The 19976-nt window shown below is 47.2% G+C and overlaps 1 pseudogene; it reads left to right on the top strand.

The window, feature by feature from the left end:
• The first annotated feature begins 3450 nt into the window (after nt 1–3450).
• Nucleotides 3451–4539, top strand: LOC147124999 (uncharacterized; annotated as a pseudogene).
• The last annotated feature ends 15437 nt before the right edge of the window (nt 4540–19976 follow it).

Below are 19976 nucleotides of genomic sequence, written 5' to 3'. Positions count from 1 at the left end.
AGACAGAGGGGGAGGTATAAGAGGAGGGGGTGTCGCAATATTAAGTAAGGAGTCAATTACTGCAGTAAGGAGGGATGATATATTAGCAGGTTCCTCTAATGAGGCCATATGGGTGGAGCTTAAAAACAAAAAGGGGGCAAGCACTTTGCTGGGAGTGTACTATAGGCCTCCAAACAGTTAGGGGGAGATAGAGGAACAGATATGTAGGCAAATCTCAGAGAAATGTGCAAATAATAGGGTAATAATAATGGGGGATTTCAACTTCCCCAATATTAACTGGGATAGTCAGAGTGTGAAAGGCTCAGAGGGTGTAGAATTCTTAAAGTGCATCCAGGAGAGCTTTTTGAGCCAGCATGTAGAAAGTCCTACAAGAGAGGGGGCGGTACTGGACCTAATTCTAGGGAATGTGGCCAGCCAAGTGGAAAAAGTGCTAGTAGGTGAGCACTTTGGTGATAGTGACCATAATATGGTAAGATTTAAGGTGGTCATGGAAAAGGACAGGGATGGGCCGGAAATAAAGGTTCTAAATTGGGGGAAGGCCGATTTTAATAGGATAAGGCAGGATCTGGCCAAAATGGACTGGGATCAGCTACTTGTAGGAAAATCCGCATCGGAGCAATGGGAGGCTTTCAGAAGGGAGATTGAGATCATACAATGGCAACATGTTCCCGTAAAGGTCAAGAGTGGTTCCAAAAACCACAGGGAACCTTGGATGTCAGGGGATATACGTGAATGGATTAGGGAAAAAAGGAGGGCTTTTGGTAGATACAAAAGGCTAAAGACGGAGGAAGCCCTAGAGGAGTACAAAAAGTGCAGGGGGATACTTAAAAAAGAAATTAGGAGATCAAGGAGGGGCCATGAAATAACACTGGCGAGCAAAATAAAGGAAAATCCTAAGATGTTCTATAAGTATATTAAGGGTAAGAGGATAACTAGGGAAAAAATAGGGCCCATTAGGGACAAAAGTGGCAATCTGTGTGTGGAGCCGGAAGATGTAGGAGGGGTTCTAAATGAATTTTTTGCATCTGTTTTCACTATGGAGAAGGACGATGTAGACATAGAAATAGGGCGGGGGGACTGTGATATGCTCGAACATATTAACATCGAGAGGGAGGAGGTATTGGCGGTTTTAGCTGGCCTAAAAATGGATAAATCCCCAGGCCCGGATGAAATGTATCCCAGGCTGCTGTGTGAGGCAAAGGAAGAGATTGCGGGGGCTCTAACACATATATTCAGGACCTCTCTGGCCACAGGGGATGTGCCAGAGGACTGGAGAACCGCTAATGTCATACCATTATTCAAGAAGGGTAGTAGGGAAAAACCGGGGAACTACAGGCCAGTGAGCCTAACATCAGTGGTAGGAAAATTATTGGAAAAAATTCTGAGGGACAAAATTTGTCTCCACTTGGAGAGGCAAGGATTAATCAGGGATAGTCAGCATGGCTTTGTCAAGGGAAGATCATGTCTGACTAATTTGATTGAATTTTTTGAGGGGGTGACTAGGTGTGTGGATGAGGGTAACGCAGTGGATGTGGTATACATGGATTTCAGTAAGGCCTTCGATAAAGTCCCGCACAGGAGACTGGTCAAGAAGGTAAGAGCCCATGGAATCCAGGGTGCCTTGGCACATTGGATACAAAACTGGCTTAGTGGCAGAAGGCAGAGGGTGATGGTCGAAGGTTGTTTTTGTGACTGGAAGCCTGTGGCCAGTGGGGTACCACAGGGATCGGTGCTGGGTCCCTTGCTGTTTGTGGTCTACATTAATGACTTGGATATGAATGTAAAAGGTATGATCAGTAAGTTCGCAGATGATACAAAAATTGGTAGGGTGGTAAATAGCGAGGAGGGTAGCCTCAGTCTGCAGGACGATATAGATGGGTTGGTCAGATGGGCGGAACAGTGGCAAATGGAATTTAACCCGGAAAAGTGCGAGGTGATGCACTTTGGGGGGACTAACAAGGCAAGGGAATACACAATGAATGGAAAGACCCTAGGCAAGACGGAGGGTCAGAGGGATCTGGGTGTGCAAGTACACAGATCCCTGAAGGCGGCGGAACAGGTGAATAAGGTGGTAAAAAAGGCATATGGGATACTTGCCTTCATTAGCCGAGGCATTGAATATAAGAGCAAGGAGGTTATGATGGAGCTGTATAAAACACTGGTTAGGCCACAGCTGGAATACTGTGTGCAGTTCTGGTCACCACACTACAGGAAGGATGTGATCGCGTTGGAGAGGATGCAGAGGAGGTTCACCAGGATGTTACCAGGGCTGGAGCGCTTCAGCTATGAAGAGAGACTGGGCAGATTGGGTTTGTTTTCCTTGGAGCAGAGGAGGCTGAGGGGGGACATGATTGAGGTGTACAAAATTGTGAGGGGCATAGATAGGATGGATGCTGAGGAGCTTTTTCCCTTAGTAGAGGGGTCAATAACTAGGGGGCATAGATTCAAGGTAAAGGGCGGGAGGTTTAGAGGGGATTTGAGAAAGAACTTTTTCACCCAGAGGGTGGTTGGAGTCTGGAACTCACTGCCTGAAAGGGTTGTGGAGGCAGAAACCCTCACAACATTTAAGAAGCATTTGGATGAGCACTTGAAATGCCATAGCATACAAGGCTACGGACCAAATGCTGGAATATGGGATTAGATTAGACAGGGCTTGATGGCCGGCGCGGACACGATGGGCCAAAGGGCCTCTATCGGTGCTGTATTACTCTATGACTCTATGACTCTATATGCATCTCTTCACTTCACCTGACGAAGGAGCAGCGCTCCGAAAGCTTGTGATTTCAAATAAAGCTGTTGGACTATAACCTGGTGTTGTGTGACTTCTCACAATTGTCCACCCCAGTCCAACACCGGCATCTGCACATCATGGCTACTATCGACACCACAAACTGCCGGCTCAAAGTGGAGAGGATCTCCAAGAAGATCGCACATATCGACACAGACATCAAGTTTCTACAGAGATGCAAGAAAGCAGACAAGATCCCGAAAGGACTACAGATCACGAACCCACTCAAGTTGACCTACAACACAGACTACGCTGAGAGACTCTGCCGTCGTACCTCTCACACACTCCTCAACCATCTCGTACACCAGCTCTACAGCAGACGCCACAACCTCGAAACCAAGATAGAGTCCATGTTCTCAGCCTGTGCTCAGGACACAGCAGACCAGCTACGAGACACCGCCAAACAGACGAGGCAACGGAACTACGCTGCCTACATGCACACCAAGAACAGGAAGCTTGAGAAACTCGGCATCACTATCAGCAGCAACCAAGCCTCCCCCGGTACCACGGTTGAAACCACAGGGAAGTCCATCGTCAACTCGTCCGACCACACCCTTCAACCAGACGAAATCGAAGTTCTCAGCCGAGGGCTCAATTTCTGCCCCACCACCAAAATGGACCCCATTGGTCTCGCGGCAGACACAGAGGAATTCATCAGGAGAATGAGGCTCTGGGAATTCTTCCGCAAATCCCAAGATGTCAGCAGCGAACCCAATGAGACAATCAATGATCCGGAACAGCAGACAGAGGGATCCGCAGTGCAGCAACCGAAGAAGAAAGAGTCAAATTGGACCCCTCCGGAGGGTCGCTGCCCTAAGCTTGACATGTATGCTCAAGCTGTCAGGAGATGCATCAACGCCAGATTCATCAGCCGCACTCACAAGACAGTCCAGAATGTCACCCGAGCACAACGCAATGCCATCCACGCTCTCAAGGCCAACCGCAATATCATCATCAAACCAGCAGACAAAGCAGGAGCCATCATCATACAGAACAGAATGGACTATTGCAAAGAAGCATACCGACAACCGGACAACCAGGAAAACTACAGACAGTTACCCGCAGATCTGACCAAAGAACACACCCGCCAACTCAACGGACTTATCAAGACCTTCGATCCAGACCTTCAAAGCACCCTACGCGCTCTCATCCCGCGTACTCCCTGCATGGGAGACTTCTACTGCCTCCCAAAGATACACAAAGCCAACACACTCGGACGTCCTATTGTATCAGGCAACAGAACCCCGTGTGAGAACCTCTTTGGATACGTTGAGGGCATCCTGAAACCCATCGTACAGGGAACCCCCAGCTTCTGTTGAGACACTACAGACTTCTTACAGAAACTCAGCACCCACGGACCAGTTGAACCAGGAACACTCCTCGCCACGATGGACGTCTTGGCACTCTATACCAGTAACCCCCACGATGACTGCATTGCTGCGACAGCCTCAGTACTCAACACTAACAACAGCCAATTTCCAGACGCCATCCTACAACTCATCCGCTTCATCCTGGACCACAATGTCTTCACCTTCGACAACCAGTTCTTTATCCAAACACACGGAACAGCCATGGGGACCAAATTCACACCCCAATACGCCAATATCTTCATGCACAAGTTTGAGCAAGACTTCTTCGCTGCACAGGACCTCCAACCAATGCTATACACCAGATACATCGACGACATTTTCTTCCTATGGACCCACGGTGAAGAATCACTGAAAAGACTACACGATAACATCAACAAGTTCCATCCCACCATCAAACTCACCATGGACTAAACCTCAGAATCGTTTTCATTCTTGGACACACGAATCTCCATCAAAGACGGACACCTCAGCACTTCACTCTACCGCAAGCCCACGGACAACCTCACGATGCTCCACTTCTCCAGCTTCCACCCTAACCACGTTAAAGAAGCCATCACCTATGGACAAGCCCTGCGAAAACACAGGATCTGCTCAGACGAGGAGGAATGCGATGGACACCTACAGACGCTGAAAGACACCCTTGTAAGAATGGGATATGACGCTTGACTCGTCGATCGACAGTTCTGATGGGCCACAGCGAAAAATCGCATAGACCTCCTCCGAAGACAAACACGGGACACAACCAACAGAGTACCCTTCGTCATCCAGTACTTCCCTGGAGCGGAGAAACTATGCCATGTTCTTCGCAGCCTTCAACATGTCATCGATGACGATGAACACCTCGCTAAGGCCATCCCCATGCCTCCACTACTCGCCTTCAAACAGCCACCTAACCTCAAACAGACCATCGTTTGCAGCAAATTACCCAGCTTTCAGGAGAACAGCGACCACGACACCACACAACCCTGCCACGGCAACCTCTGCAAGACATGCCAGATTATCAACACAGATACCATCATCACACGTGAGGACACCACCCACCAGGTACATGGTACATACTCATGTGACTCAGCCAAAGTTGTCTACCTCATACGTTGCAGGAAAGGATGCCCCGGAGCATGGTACATAGGCGAGACCATGCAGACACTGCGACAACGGATGAACGGACACCACACAACAATCGCCAGGCAGGAGTGTTCCCTCCCAGTCGGGGAACACTTCAGCAGTCAAGGACATTCAGCCTCCGATCTTCGGGTAAGCATTCTCCAAGGCGGCCTTCGAGACACACGACAACGCAAAATCATCGAGCAGAAACTGATAGCCAAGTTCCGCAGTCATGAGGACGGCCTCAACTGGGATCCTGGGTTCATGTCATGCTACATGTAACCCCACCTGATGTAGAGTCATCCAGACTCGAATCGTCGTTGGCTTGTTCTCTCTACACAGGTGCGGCCAGACCTGCTGTGGTTTCCAGCAAAAAAAAATTTTTTAATTGTTTTTTGTTTTTCATACAGACCCCAGCATCTGCAACATTTGACCCCTTGTGACCCCACCTCATTGTTCTTTGATGTAATGTTTTCCTGACTGACCTGTTTGGACACCCATCCACACCTTTGATTGCTGTGATTATCTTTCTGCCGCGGTGCGATAAAGGGCAGTTAGAAAGATTACCTGTAATCATCTGGCAGTGTTCTCTGACTATATATGCTACGCCTATATGCATCTCTTCACTTCACCTGACGAAGGAGCAGCGCTCCGAAAGCTTGTGATTTCAAATAAAGCTGTTAGACTATAACCTGGTGTTGTGTTACTTCTCACAATTGTCCACCCCAGTCCAACACTGGCATCTCCACATCAAAATAGGTTGATAGTGAATCATAGAAACATAGAAACATAGAAGATAGGAGCAGGAGTAGGCCATTCGGCCCCTCGAGCCTGCTCTGCCATTCAATGAGATCATGGCTGATCATCCAAATTGAGTACCCTGTCCCTGCTTTTTCCCCATATCCCTTGATCCCTTTAGCCTTCAGAAGTAAATCCAACTGCTTCTTCAATATATTTAATGAATTGGCCTCTACTGCCTTCTGTGGTAGAGAATTCCACAGGTTCACCACTCTCTCGGTGAAGAAATTCCTCCTCATCTCTGTCCTAAATGGCTTAACCCTTATCTTTAGACTGTGACCCCTGGTTCTGGACTCCCCGACCATCGGGAACATCCTTCCTGCATCTAGTCTGTCTAGTCCTGTTAGAATTTTATAAGTTTCAATGAGATCCCCTCTCATTATTCTAAACTCCAGTGAGTATAAGCCCAATCGACCCAACCTCTCCTCATATGTCATTCCTGCCATCCCAGGTATCAGCCTGGTGAATCTTCGCTGCACTCCCTCCATGGCAAGAACATCCTTCCTCAGATAAGGCGACCAAAACTGCACACAATACTCAAGATGTGGTCTCACCAAGGCCCTGTACAACTGCAGGAAGACATCCTTGTTCCTGTACTCGAACCCTCTCGCTACAAAGGCCAACATACCATTTGCCTTCTTAACCGCCTGCTGCACCTGCATGCTTACCTTCAGCGACTGGTGCACAAGGACACCCAGGTCTCGTTGCACTTCCACTTCTCCCAATCTATTGCCATTTAGATAATAATCCGCCTTCCTGTTTTTGACGCCAAAGTGGATAACCTCGTATTTATCCACGTTATATTGCATCTGCCATGCTTCTGCCCAATCATCCAACCTGTCCAAATCATACTGGAGTTTCTCGGCATCCTCCTCACAGCATACACGCCCACCCAGCTTTGTGTCCTCTGCAAACTTGGAGATATTACATCTAGTTCCCTCATCTAGATCATTAATATATATTGTGAATAGCTGGGGTCCAAGGACCGATCCCTGCGGTACCCCACTAGTCACTGCCTGCCACTCGGAAAAAGACCCATTTATTCCAACTCTTTGCTTTCTGCCTGCCAACCAGTTCTCTATCCAAGTCAATACCTTGCCCCCAATCCCATGTGCCTTAACTTTACATGCTAATCTCTTATGTGGGACCTTATCGAAAGCCTTCTGAAAGTCCAAATACACCACATCCACTGGTTCTCCCTTATCTATTTTACCAGTTACATCCTCAAAAAATTCCAGTAGATTAGTCAAGCACGATTTACCTTTTGTAAATCCATGTTGACTTTGTCCGATCCTGTCACTGTTTTCTAAGTGCTCTGCTATTACATCTTTTATAATGGACTCTAGCAATTCCCCCACTACCGAGGTCAGGCTTACCGGTCTGTAATTCCCCGTTTTCTCTCTACCACCTTTTTTGAATAGTGGGGTAACATTAGCCACCCTCCAATCCATGGGTACAGTTCCAGATTCTATCGAATGTTGGAAGATGACCAGCAATGCATCTACTATTTCAAGGGCCACTTCCTTAAGTACCCTAGGATGTTTTACAACATCAGAAAATGCTGGAAAAACTCAGCAGGCCAGGCAACATCAGTGGAGAGAGAAATAGAGTCAACGTTTCAGGTGAACCCTTTGTCAAGACTAAGGAAGCACAGGAAATGAAATAGATTAAGAGGCCAGGCTGGGAGAGAACAAAAGAGAAGAGACATTAAGAGGTATTCAAAACGAGATGAGATGGTGATAGGACTAGTGGAGACAAAAGACAGTTCCAGATTAGGTGTGAAATGCGCTGGCAGAATGGGAGACAGCTGCCATGTGGGAGAGAGAAAAAAATAAGAAAGGGGCGGGGGAAAGGCCAAAACAAAGGTGTGGATAAAAAATATAAGTAAAAATGTAATAGGGGCCAGGATTATGATCTGAAATTGTTGAACTCGATGTTGAGTCCGGAAGGCTGTAAAGTGCCTAATCGGAAGATGAGGTGCTGTTCCTCGAGTTTACGGTGAGCTTCCGTGGAACAATGCAAGAGGCCGAGTGCGGTGAAGTCCGAGTGGGAATGGGGCGGTGAATTAAAATGACAGGCGACCAGAAGCTCAGGGTCACCCTTACGGACTGAACAGAGGTGTTCCGCAAAGCGGTCACCCAATCTGCGTTTGGTCTCCCCAATGTAGAGGAGACCACATCGTGAGCAGCGAATACAGTATACTAGATTGCAAGAAGTACAAGTAAATCGCTGTTTCACCTGGAAGGGGTGTTTGGGGCCCTGGACAGTGGGAAGGGGGGAGGTATAAGGGCAGGTGTTACATCTCCTGCGCTTGCACGGGAAGGTGCCGGGCGAAGGGGAAGGGGTGCTGGGAGAGGAGTTGTCTAGGGTGTCTCGGAGGGAGTGGTCCCTATGGAATGCTGAAAGGGGAGGGGAGGGGAAGATGCGTTTGGTGGTGGAATCATTTTGGAGGTGGCGGAAATGGCGGAGGATGATCCATTGAATGTAGAGGCTGATGGGGTGAAAGGTGAGGACAAGGGGAACCCTATCGTGGTTACGGGAGGGAGGGGCAGGGGTGAGGGCAGAAGTGCGGGAAATAGAATGGACACAGTCGAGGGCCGTGTCATCCAGGTAGAGGGGAATCCTCGGTTGAGGAAAAAGGAAGACATGTCGGAAGCACTGGTGTGGAAGGTGGCATCGTCGGAGCAGATGCGGTGGAGACGGAGAAACTGGGAGAATGGAATAGAGTCCTTACAGGAGGCGGGGTGGGAGGAAGTGTAGTCCAGGTAGCTGTGGGAGTCAGTGAGCTTGTAGTGAATGTTGGTCAATAACCTATCCCCAGAGATGGAGATGGAGAAGTTGAGGAAGGGAAGGGAAAAGTCAGAGATGGACCATGTGAAGGTGAGGGAAGGGTGGAAATTGGAGGCAAAGTGAATTAAATTGTCTAGTTCAGGGCAAGAGCAGGAAACGACACCGATACAGTCATCAATGTATCGGAAAAAGAGGTGAGGGAGGGGACCCGAGTAGGACTTGCTATCGTACTAATATTTTACAACATGCTCGATTTTATTATCAATTGATCTCTGGAGTTTAGAAGAATGAGAGGTGATTTCATTGAAACATATAACATTCTTAGGGAGCTTGACAGGGTAGATGCTGAGAGGCTGTTTCCCCTGGCTGGAGATTCTAGAACTAGGGGTCACAGGCTCAGGATAAGGGGTCAGCCATTTAGGACGGAGATGAGGCAAAATGTATTCACTCAGAGGGTTGTGAATCTTTGGAATTCTTTACCCCAGAGGGCTGTGGATGCTCAGCCATTGAGTATATTCAAGGCTGAGAGCAATAGATATTTGAACACTAAGGGAATCCAGGGAGAGGGCGGGAAAGTGGAGTTGATTTAATAGTTCAGCCATGATCTTATTGAATGGTGGAGCAGGCTCGAGGGGCCATATGGCCTATTCCTGCTCCTATTTCTTAAGTTCTTGTGTAAAACGGGATGCCCATTCACTACTGGCCCCTTTCGTGCTACTAGTGTAGACCAATTTTTCTAACAACCTTATTCCTGAAATGTTTTCCTTAGTTTATTTTTGTTGCTGACAACTCTTTCAACAGTTACCTTTGTGCCTTCTGCTGTGAAACTTCCATTTTTTCCCTCTGGCCCATTTGCAAGAGAACGCATTGTGTTTTCCACTGGGAATGCCTCTATACCTATGTTTTTTAGAGCAAGAGGAGGAGCAGGAATAGAGGGCTAGAGGAATAGAGGCTAGTTAGGCACCACAGGAGGTGCATGGAACCCATTTGTCAGTAACCCCCGCTCCAACATATAGAGGCCAACGCCCACTCCCACCTCCAGCTCACCCAGAAGCAATGCTTGCAGAGGCTGCCTTTCTTAAGGGAAGCCATCACTGAGTCATGCCGCATACTAGAATCTGACCAACAGCCATCCTCCACCATAGGCACGACACTGTAAGAGGAGGTGAGGCTCACCAGCATCCTTAACTTTAATGTTATGCAGCTATTCTAGCCTGCTTCAATCTTTGAGAGACATGATTCAGGCTTAGACCTTTAAGTAGGCCCCAGAACATGTGTCTTCTCACTCAATGTCCTGGCCCTCCATTGTTCTGCCAGACGGGGGAAAACCTCTCAAAAACCAGAGCCCATGTCTGGGGCAGCTGAAGACTCAACTGTTCCACTGGCTACAAGCATCCTTCTATTAAAAACAGGACCCATGAGATCTGGATCTGCAGGCTCGCCAACTGAAGGGTGATGTCTTCCACAACAATGTCTAACCTTTTAAGTCCCAAAAATAAGTCAGGCTGACTGGACAATCATAGAATAGTTACAACACAGAAGAAGGCCATTCGGCCCGTGCTGGCTCTGCAAGAGCACCTCAGCTAGTCCCACTCCCCTGCCCTTTCCCCGTAGCCCTGCAAATTTCTTTCCTTCAGATAGTTATCCAACTCCCTTTTGAAAGCCGTGATTGAATCTGCCTCCACCACCCTTTCAGGCAGTGCATTCCAGATCTTAACTACTCGCTGCGTAAAAAAGTTTTTTCTTATGTCGCCTTTGGTTCTTTTGCCTTAAATCTGTGTCCTCTGGTTCTCGACCCTTCTGCCAATGGGAACAGTTTCCCTCTATCTACTCTGTCAGCTGTGGCTCAGTTGGTAGCCCACTCGCTTCTGAGGCAGAAGGTTGTGGGTTCAAGTCCCACTCCAGGGACTTGAGCACATAAAGCTAGGCTGACACTCCCGTGCAGTGCTGCACTGTCGAAGGTGTCGTCTTTCAGATGAGATGTTAAACCGAGGCCCCGTCTGCTCTCTCAAGTGGATGTAAAAGATCCCATGGCACGATTTCGAAGAAGAGCAGGGGAGTTATCCCCGATGTCCGGGCCAATATTTAACCCTCAACCAACATAACAAAAACATTTTATCTGCTCATTATCATATTGCTGTTTGTGGGACCTTGCTGTGCACAAATTGGCTGCCGCGTTTCCCACATTACAACAGTGACTCCACTTCAAAAAAAAAGTACTTCATTGGCTGTAAAGCACTTTGAGACGTCCGGTGGTCGTGAAAGGCGCTATATAAATGCAAGTCTTTCTTTTCCAGCCCCCTCATGATTTTGAGCAACTTAAGGTATTGCAGACCATCCTATTAACAAATTTGCTAAGAGGATCAAATTGATTCCAATTTCCCTCAGTGGGTTTGCCATTACAGAGCCAGCTGGACCCTAACATGGGTATTGGACAATTGGTAAGTGACTGTGAGGCGCTTTGAGACGTCCTGAGGTGATGCAAGTTATTTACTGGGCACCCTGCAGAATTGTTGTTATTACATTTAAACTTTAACTGTTCATTGTTCAACAGTGGGCATATCGCAAAACGGTCTTTCCTGTTAAAATCAAAACGCCGTTTTTAATTGAACTCCAACTGGACTTTGATGTCAACGTGAGTTGCGATTTAGCATTCCAGAGCCAGCGAGCTGCGCCTTTAAGAGACGCTTCTTAAACTCCCCTTAAACTGAAAGAACAAAGTGTCTGGGTTGGGGGAATCAAAGTCTCGGTTGCTAGACCTTCATAGACAACTTGTGATTCAGCCTCTCTGACCAGCGCTTTTAAATGATGGCAGAAAAATCCAGCCCAAATCTGGAGGGGCAATACTTAGCTGCAGATGTAAGAATATTTTTCTTAATATATAAATGTAATAATTATTTTTACTGGAGATGAATCTTGGATACCCACGTTTCATTTTCTTAACATATAGAAAGGGATTTTTTTCTTGCACAGGTTATATACAGTAATAGTATAATTGCTTAATTGTATTTTTAGTTACTTAAGTGCTTTGAAATAAGTGAGTGCAAGATCGAAGTTTCGATTTTGTTTTGTTTCACATCTTTAGATCTTTGCAACGAAAGAAAAACACAAGGGTCTTGCACGGTATTTGAAGATTGGGACACTGGTGGTTCTCGTGGCGGTTTTGCTGTTATTCGGTTCGTTCGGTGTTCAGTACTACTGGAAACAAAAGGAGAGCAAGGTGAGATCGAGAATTTGCAGTTGTCACAACATTCACTTAATCGCTGTCAAAATCCGATGGGATCTTACTGTATAAAGTCACAACTAAGTTTGTGAGAGACAACGCTGTAAAAAGTTGGATATTTTAAAATGTCAGTTTTAATTTTGGAATGGGTTTCTAGTGGATTAGAAATCGCAGAAAAGATACTACAAATGGTTTTAACAAGTGATTTTGTAACCCTAATACATTCAAATTTCGAAAAGTGGTACAAAAAATTAGTAGTGTGTTGGTACTTTTTGATCCAGGTGGTTGAAAGCATAATTAGATGTGTTAATAATTCTGTGTCCTAAAGTTCCATTCAAAAAATAGCAGATACTATTTTATTCCTTCTTACCATTGCTTCCAGCAGAATAGTGAGAGGGGCAGTCAATGTCCCCCCACTCAAAACTCCAGGCATCACATGCCTATAAGGCTGGAAATTACTGGTTGGTGATCTTAGAGGATAAATGCTAATGTGTTCTCTGTCCAGAGACGATTATGATAAAACAAAGAAAGAACTTGCATTTTTAAAGCACCTTCCACAACCTCAGGATGTCCCAAAGCGCTTTACAGTCAATGAAGTACTTTTTGAAGTGTAGTCACTGTTGTAATGTAGAAAATGCAGCAGCCAATTTGTGCACAGGAAGGTCCCGCAAACAGCGAATATGATAATGACCGGTTAATCTGTTTTAGTGATGTTGGTTAAGGGATAAATATTGGACAGAATACAGAGGAGAACTCCCCTGCTGTTCTTCAAAATAGTGCCATTGGATCTTTTATGCCCACCTGAGAAGTTTAACGTCTCATCCAAAAGACAGCACCTCTGACAGTGCAGCACTCGACTGGAGTGTAGGCTTAGATTTTGTGCTCAAATTTCTGGAGTGGGACTTGAACCTACAACCTTATGATTCAGAGACAAGAGTGCTACCACTGGGCCAAGTGGTTAATGCTTCCATTTAAATAACAGGTAGATGAATATTAGACAATAATTACATTACAACAGTGACTACATTTCAAAAAGTGCTTCATTGGCTGTAAAGCACTTTGGGATGTCCAGCGGTCATGAAAGGCATTATATAACTTCCAGCCTTTCTATTCTTTTTATAATGTTAAACATTCATCCGCTACCATCACTAACCGAAATCTCTAGCCTGTAGATCTGGAGTTACATTATGATTTTCATGCTGAATTTACACCCGTACTAGTATATATTTAATAATAATATTAAGCCGTTGAATTGCACATAGTTGTGCCCCCATCAAGACTGATAGTTGTGCCTCATTGAACCGGTGACAGTGGGTCCAGATTAGCAAGAAGCCAGACACGGAGCTGTGCCACCAGCTGCACCATACGACTAGCACTGCACACAGCAGTAATGGTTAGGTCTTCTCTCTTTGCCTTCTTCCAGGCACAGTTGTCCAATTGGAGAGGGGGTGGGGGGAGGTGGGGGAGTGCCCTGCAGGGGTTGACCAGACCAAGTTCCTCAATACCACTTCTTTCTACACCACTTCCCCTTCGCCAGCCATCAAACAGAGGGGAGGGAGTGTAATGCCCCTCCATCACTTGGTCACGAACTTGATTTTCCCCCTCCACATTTTTGTGCCAGGCACTGGATTTTGCCAAACATTTTTGTTGCCTAATGACTTTTGCCATAGCAGAAATATATATTGGCCTGGATATTCCGATCCCTACGGGAGTCCTCAGGTAAGTGCATAGATTTTTTCCAGATCGAAGGCTTCCGCACGTGGGAAGCCTCTGATCGGAAAATACGGCCTATTAAAAATATTAGTAGCATTTATAAAGGCTAATAATATTTTTACACCCATATGCAGCCACTTATCTTTTAATTTACCCGTCACCACTTGGAATCCCTTTAAGGACTGCTCATATTTCTGCCTCCTTGGAAGGGTTCCCAATGCCTGGTGTGATGTGGGCTGGAAACACCCATACTGTCCAAAATCGAGCGAGGTCAGCCAGGCAGATTTTTCTAAAATTTATTCTCAGGATGTGGACATCTCTGGCACAGCCAGTATTTATTGCCCATCCCTAGCTTCCCATGAGGAGGTGGTGGAGGGCTGTCTTCTTGAACCGCTGGTAACGGTTTGATACAACTGAGTGGCTTGCTCGGCCACTGCAGAGGGCAGTTAAGAGTCAACCATATTGGTGTGGGACTGGGGTCAAATATAGACCAGAGCAAGTAAGGACAACAGCTTTCCTTTCCTAAGGGACATCGGTGAACTACTGTAGTTGGGTTTTCAAATCCAACAGCTTCATGGTCACTTTTACTGGCATCAGCTCTTTATTTCCAGTTTAAAACTGAATACAAATTCTCAAAATGTCACGGTGGGATTTGGGCTCACATTCTCTGGATTACTACTCCAAGTCTCTAGATTACGAGTCCAGTAACATAACCACTGCATTACCGTACCCCAACACCCAATCAGAAAATCCTCCCTAGGGTGTACGTGAATCTGCATGTCCAGTGGTACACAGAATGTTGGAGGAAGTTGGAATGTCTCAGTGTCAATAATTCTAGCAATGGCCTATAAACATCCAGATACAATAATGCTGTGGTAACAATAACGTTCATAGTGTGGATGAGGTTTCCTAGTTTCTGAAATGGGTTTAAGATATTGGGAACCATTTCCCAAAAGTGACATCAAAACAGCAATTAAAGTTATTATTGGGTAGGTGGACAGACACAATTAATTGCACCTGTACAGAAGTGGCCTGCCCACATGTAGAGCTACAAATTGAGCTCAGAGTGGGCACAAACATATTGCATAGATCGCAAAACCTAGTAAGAGAAAAACATGGCATTCTGCCCCTCATGTGACTGCCATGATCCTTTGGAGGAGGAACAGAATGAGCTGGAGGTCAGGGAAATCTGATCATCGCCCAGTTGAAGAAATCTCCTGTTCAAAGGTAAGAAACCAGATTGGCTTAGATGAAGCCATACATAATAGCACCCACATGATAAATAGTACATGCATCTTGACACTGTTTTTCTCTTTTCCAACTGTTTTTTTTACTTTCTTCTATTGTGTAAATTTTTAAATTCTAATCAAAGAAAAATCTACACAATTTTTCTCGATCTCCAAAATAATTCTGAGCTGCAAGCAGTTTGCTGTCAGCCCACACCTAAAAATAAAATTGATCAAATTCAAGCATTTAAAGCTATTCATAAATTTTCCTATATACTTGGATCCAGTGACTTCTCCACCCACTTCCACAAACTTCCACAATGCGCCTCACCAGGCCGCTGAGCAGTTTGCAGCCCAAGAACACCCCTCCCCCCCCCACTCCCAACATCTCATACTTCACAATCCCTACCTGGCCAGCTGACTCTCCACTTTCAGTGACTCGGTGTAAACAAACCTGATGGGCCTTCAATAACCACAAAACTAGAAGTTATAGACTTAAACAAGTTGGCTTTTAATCACTAAGATCAGAGCTAACATCTCAACACGCCGACTGGTTCGCAGGAATGAGTCATACAGATCCTGGGATCTTTATGTAAGAGAAGTCAGGGGCGGAGCCAAGAGCCAAGACCTGGAACCTCCCAGGTTAGTTGGGAAAGAGGAAGTGAATCTATACACAGTGGGGGAGGGTAATATACATGAGTGCAAAACGAATACAGGATCAAGACAAACAGATTTCATTACATTCACCCCTTCTATAGATTTAGTCCATCGGGGTGATGTTTCTTAAAAGTTGGTATAAGTGAGCCTGTCAGGAAGATTTGCAGCTCTCAGTGATCGGCGCAAAGCCGGTTGGGGTGGCTCTAGGGGAGTGGATTCTGGTTCCTCCGCTGTCCGGGCCTCCGCAGTGTCTTCCAGGTTATCTGCAGTGTCCTCCAGGTTAAAGTTGGGTATTGATACCTCTGGGCGTTCTGTCTCTTTGTAGTGTAGGTCTTCATCGGGTAGTTTCCCATCGTTCTCTCCGCTCCCCGAGGGAGCGAGGTCTTTTATGGAAACAGTGTCCTCTCGCCCGTCAGACTATTCGATATAGGCATACTGAGGGTTTGCATGGAGGAGCTGTACCTTTTCCACAAGGGGGTCCATTTTATGGCCTCTCACGTGCTTCCGCAATAGTACTGTCCCCGGAGACATCAGCCACGCGGGTAGAGATATGCCCGAGGTGGATTTCCGGGGGAAAACGAACATCTTTTCGTGAGGGGTAGCGTTAGTGGCAGTACATAACAGAGACCTTATGGAGTGGAGCGCGTCTGGGAGGACTTCCTGCCAGCGGGAGGTCGGAAGGCCTTTTGACTTTAAGGCTAACGTGACAGCCTTCCAAACAGTAGCATTCTCCCTTTCCACTTGCCCATTACCCCGAGGGTTGTAGCTAGTGGTTCTGCTAGTGGCTATCCCCTTCAAGAGCAAGAACTGGCGCAGCTTGTCACTCATGAATGACGTCCCCCTATCGCCGTGTATGTAGTTCGGCATGCCAAACATGCAGAATAGAGTACAGAGACACTTGATGACCGTGGCACTGGTCATGTCTGGGCAGGGAATGGCGAAGGGGAAGCGGGAATATTCATCAATGATATTGAGGAAGTATACGTTACGGTCGGCAGAGGGAAGGGGTCCCTTGAAGTCCAGACTTAGGCGCTCGAATGGCCATGTGGCTTTGATAAGGTGTGCACGGTCAGGCCTGTAGAAACGAGGCTTGCATTCCGCACAGATGCGGCAGGCTCTGGTCATTGCCCTGACCTCCTCGATGGAGTGGGGCAGATTGCGGGACTTTATAAAATGGTATAGTCGGGTGACCCCTGGGTGACAGAGTTCGTTGTGGAGACCCTGTAATTTGTCCGTATGAATGCTGGCACACATTCCCCGCGATAGGGCATCTGGGGGTTCATTAAGGGCTCCCGGCCTGTACATAATATCACAGTCGAACGTGGATAGTTTGATCCTCCACCTGAGTATTTTGTCATTCTTGATTTTCCCCCTTTGTTTGTTATTAAACATGAAAGCCACCGACCGTTGGTCGGTGAGCAGGGTGAAACGTTTGTCGGCTAGGTAGTGTCTCCAGTGCCGCACTACCTCCACTATAGCCTGTGCCTCCTTCTCGACAGAAGAGTGCCTGATTTCGGGTCCCTGAAGGGTTCGGGAGATGAAGGCCACAGGTCTCTCAGCCTGATTGAGGGTCGCAGCTAAGGCAAAGTCTGACGCATCGCTTTCGACTTGAAAGGGAATGCATTCGTCCACTGCACACACTGCAGCCCTTTCAATGTCCTGTTTAATACTGGTGAAAGCCTCCCGAGCTTCAGCTGATAGTGGGAAGGACGTCGATTTAATGAGGGGTCGGGCCTTATCAGAGTAATTGGGCACCCATTGGGCATAATACGAAAAAAATCCCAGGCACCTTTTTAAAGCTTTGGGATTGTGTGGCAGGGGCAGTTTCTTTAGGGGGCGTAATCGGTCAGGGTCCGGTCCAATTACCCCATCTTCCACCACACAGCTGAGGATACAGAGACGGGTTGTGTTGAAGACACATTTGTCTTCGTTGTAGGTTAGATTCAGCTTTAGGGCAGTTTTTAAAAATCTCACAAGATTTAGATCGTGGTCTTGCTGGTTGTGCCCGCAGATAGTGACATTGTCCAGATAGGGGTAGGTAGCTTGTAGTTTATTCTCGTCAACCATGCGGTCCATCTCACGTTGGAAGACCGAGACCCCATTTGTTACCCCGAAGGGCACTCTGAGAAAATGGTAGAGGCGTCCATTCACCTCGAAGGCGGTGTATGGGCGGTCCTCCGTTCTAATGGGGAGCTGGTGATACGCGGATTTGAGGTCGATAGTCGAGAAGACTCGGTATTGCGCAATCTGGTTGACCATTTCTGATATGCGGGGTAAAGGGTAGGCGTCCAGCTGGGTATAAATATTAACAGTCTGGCTGTAGTCAATTACCATCCGTTTCTTTTCGCTATTTTTAACTATGACTACTTGGGCACGCCACGGGCTGGTACTGCATTCAATAATGCCTTCCCGCAGGAGTCTGTCCACTTCCGCCTTGATAAAGTGTCTGTCTTCCAGACTGTACCGTCTACTTTTGGTCGCTATGGGCCTACAGTTCGGAGCGAGATTAGCGAATAAAGAGGGCGGGCTGGTTTTTAAGGTTGATGGGCCACAGACTGTGAGTGGCGGCTGGGACCTGCCATATGCTAGCGTGACACTTTCGTGGTGGCACTGGAAGTCCAGGCCCAAGATTACATTAACAGAGAGTTCTGGCATCACGAGGAGTTTAAAATCCTTGTAGTCCATGCCTTTTACAGTCAGTGTTACCACACAGTAGCCCAAAATGTCCGAAGTGTGGGGCTTAGCAGCCATAGCAATTCTGCTCCATGTAGGGGTTACCGTTAATGAGTGCCGCCGTACCAGGCTAGGGTGGATAAAACTCTCGGTACTCCCACAGTCAATTAAACATTTCGTTAAATTCCCGTTTACCTGTATGTCCATCATGGATTTTGTCAACGGGTGTGGCCTGATTGATCCACCGCGATCGAAGCCACTGTTGGGCCCTGGGCAGCCGTTGAGTCGGGAAAAGATGGCGGATCCCAAGATGGCGGCCCGCACAGCACGCACGAGGCGGTGACGGAGTTGGAAATCGGATTCCCCCTGCAGACTTTGCTAAAATGCCCCTTTTTCTTACATTTGAAGCATGTAGCGTCCTTTGCTGGGCATCGTTGTCTGGGGTGCTTGGCCTGGCCGCAGAAGTAGCATTTCGGGCCTCGAGACATTGCCGCTGTAGTAGGACTCCTGGGTGAACTTCTGTGTGGGGACTCCGGCGGCGTAGAGCTGGCCTGAGACCTGGATGGGGAAGATGGCTGATTCCAAGATGGCGGCCCCCTCGGCGCGCACGAGGCGGTGAGGGCCGCATGGCCGGAAGAATAAGAGTCAGAGTTTCTCTGGGCCACGTCCAGCGATCGCGCAGTGGCCACTGCCTTTTTTAAGTCCAGGATCTCCTTCTCCAGCAGTCTCTGCCGGATATAATTCGATTTGAGGCCCGTGATGAAGGAATCGCGGACCAATTCGTCAGAGTACGCGTTGGCCGTCACGGCCTTGCAGTTACAGTCCCGGACCAGGTCCTTTAGGCCCTGTAAGAAATCGTCCATTGATTCCTCTGGTCGCTGCCTGCGTGTAGCCAGCAGATGTCTGGCGTACACTTCGTTTACCGGCCTCTGGTATTGGGCCTTCAGGATAGTGATGGCCTCCGTGTAAGAGGTGGCGTCCCGGATGAACGAATAAATCCGATGACTTACGCGAGTAGTCAGTAGACTCAGTTTATCTACCTCGCTAGCGGATAAGGCCCCCGCGAAGAGTTCGAAGCATTTGAGCCAGTGTCCAAATTGATTTGATGCTTCAGCAGAATGTGGATCCAAGTCCAGATGCTCTGGTTTTAGGAGTCGATCCATCCTAGTATTCTTTAGTGATTAAAATTGATGGGCCTTCAATAACCACAAAACTAGAAGTTATAGACTTAAACAAGTTGGCTTTTAATCACTAAGATCAGAGCTAACATCTCAACACGCCGACTGGTTCACAGGAATGAGTCATACAGATCCTGGGATCTTTATGTAAGAGAAGTCAGGGGCGGAGCCAAGAGCCAAGACCTGGAACCTCCCAGGTTAGTCGGGAAAGAGGAAGTGAAACTATACACAGTGGGGGAGGGTAATATACATGAGTGCAAAACGAATACAGGATCAAGACAAACAGATTTCATTACAAAACTAAATGCTCAGAGGCAGGATCCCATGTCTATTGTAAAATATTACAATGGCCAGGGACCATAAATAGGCCTGGGCTCCAATGCATCTGCAAATGTACACCCTTGTTTTCCTTATAAACATCAACCCCAACATGGACACATACAGAGGTCCATCCCA

Source organism: Somniosus microcephalus, chromosome 1 (assembly GCF_052327205.1).
Source record: "Somniosus microcephalus isolate GS21.2 chromosome 1, FLI_Smic_1.0, whole genome shotgun sequence".
Classification (NCBI taxonomy): domain Eukaryota; kingdom Metazoa; phylum Chordata; class Chondrichthyes; order Squaliformes; family Somniosidae; genus Somniosus; species Somniosus microcephalus.
This window is presented reverse-complemented; position numbering and strand designations above follow the sequence as displayed.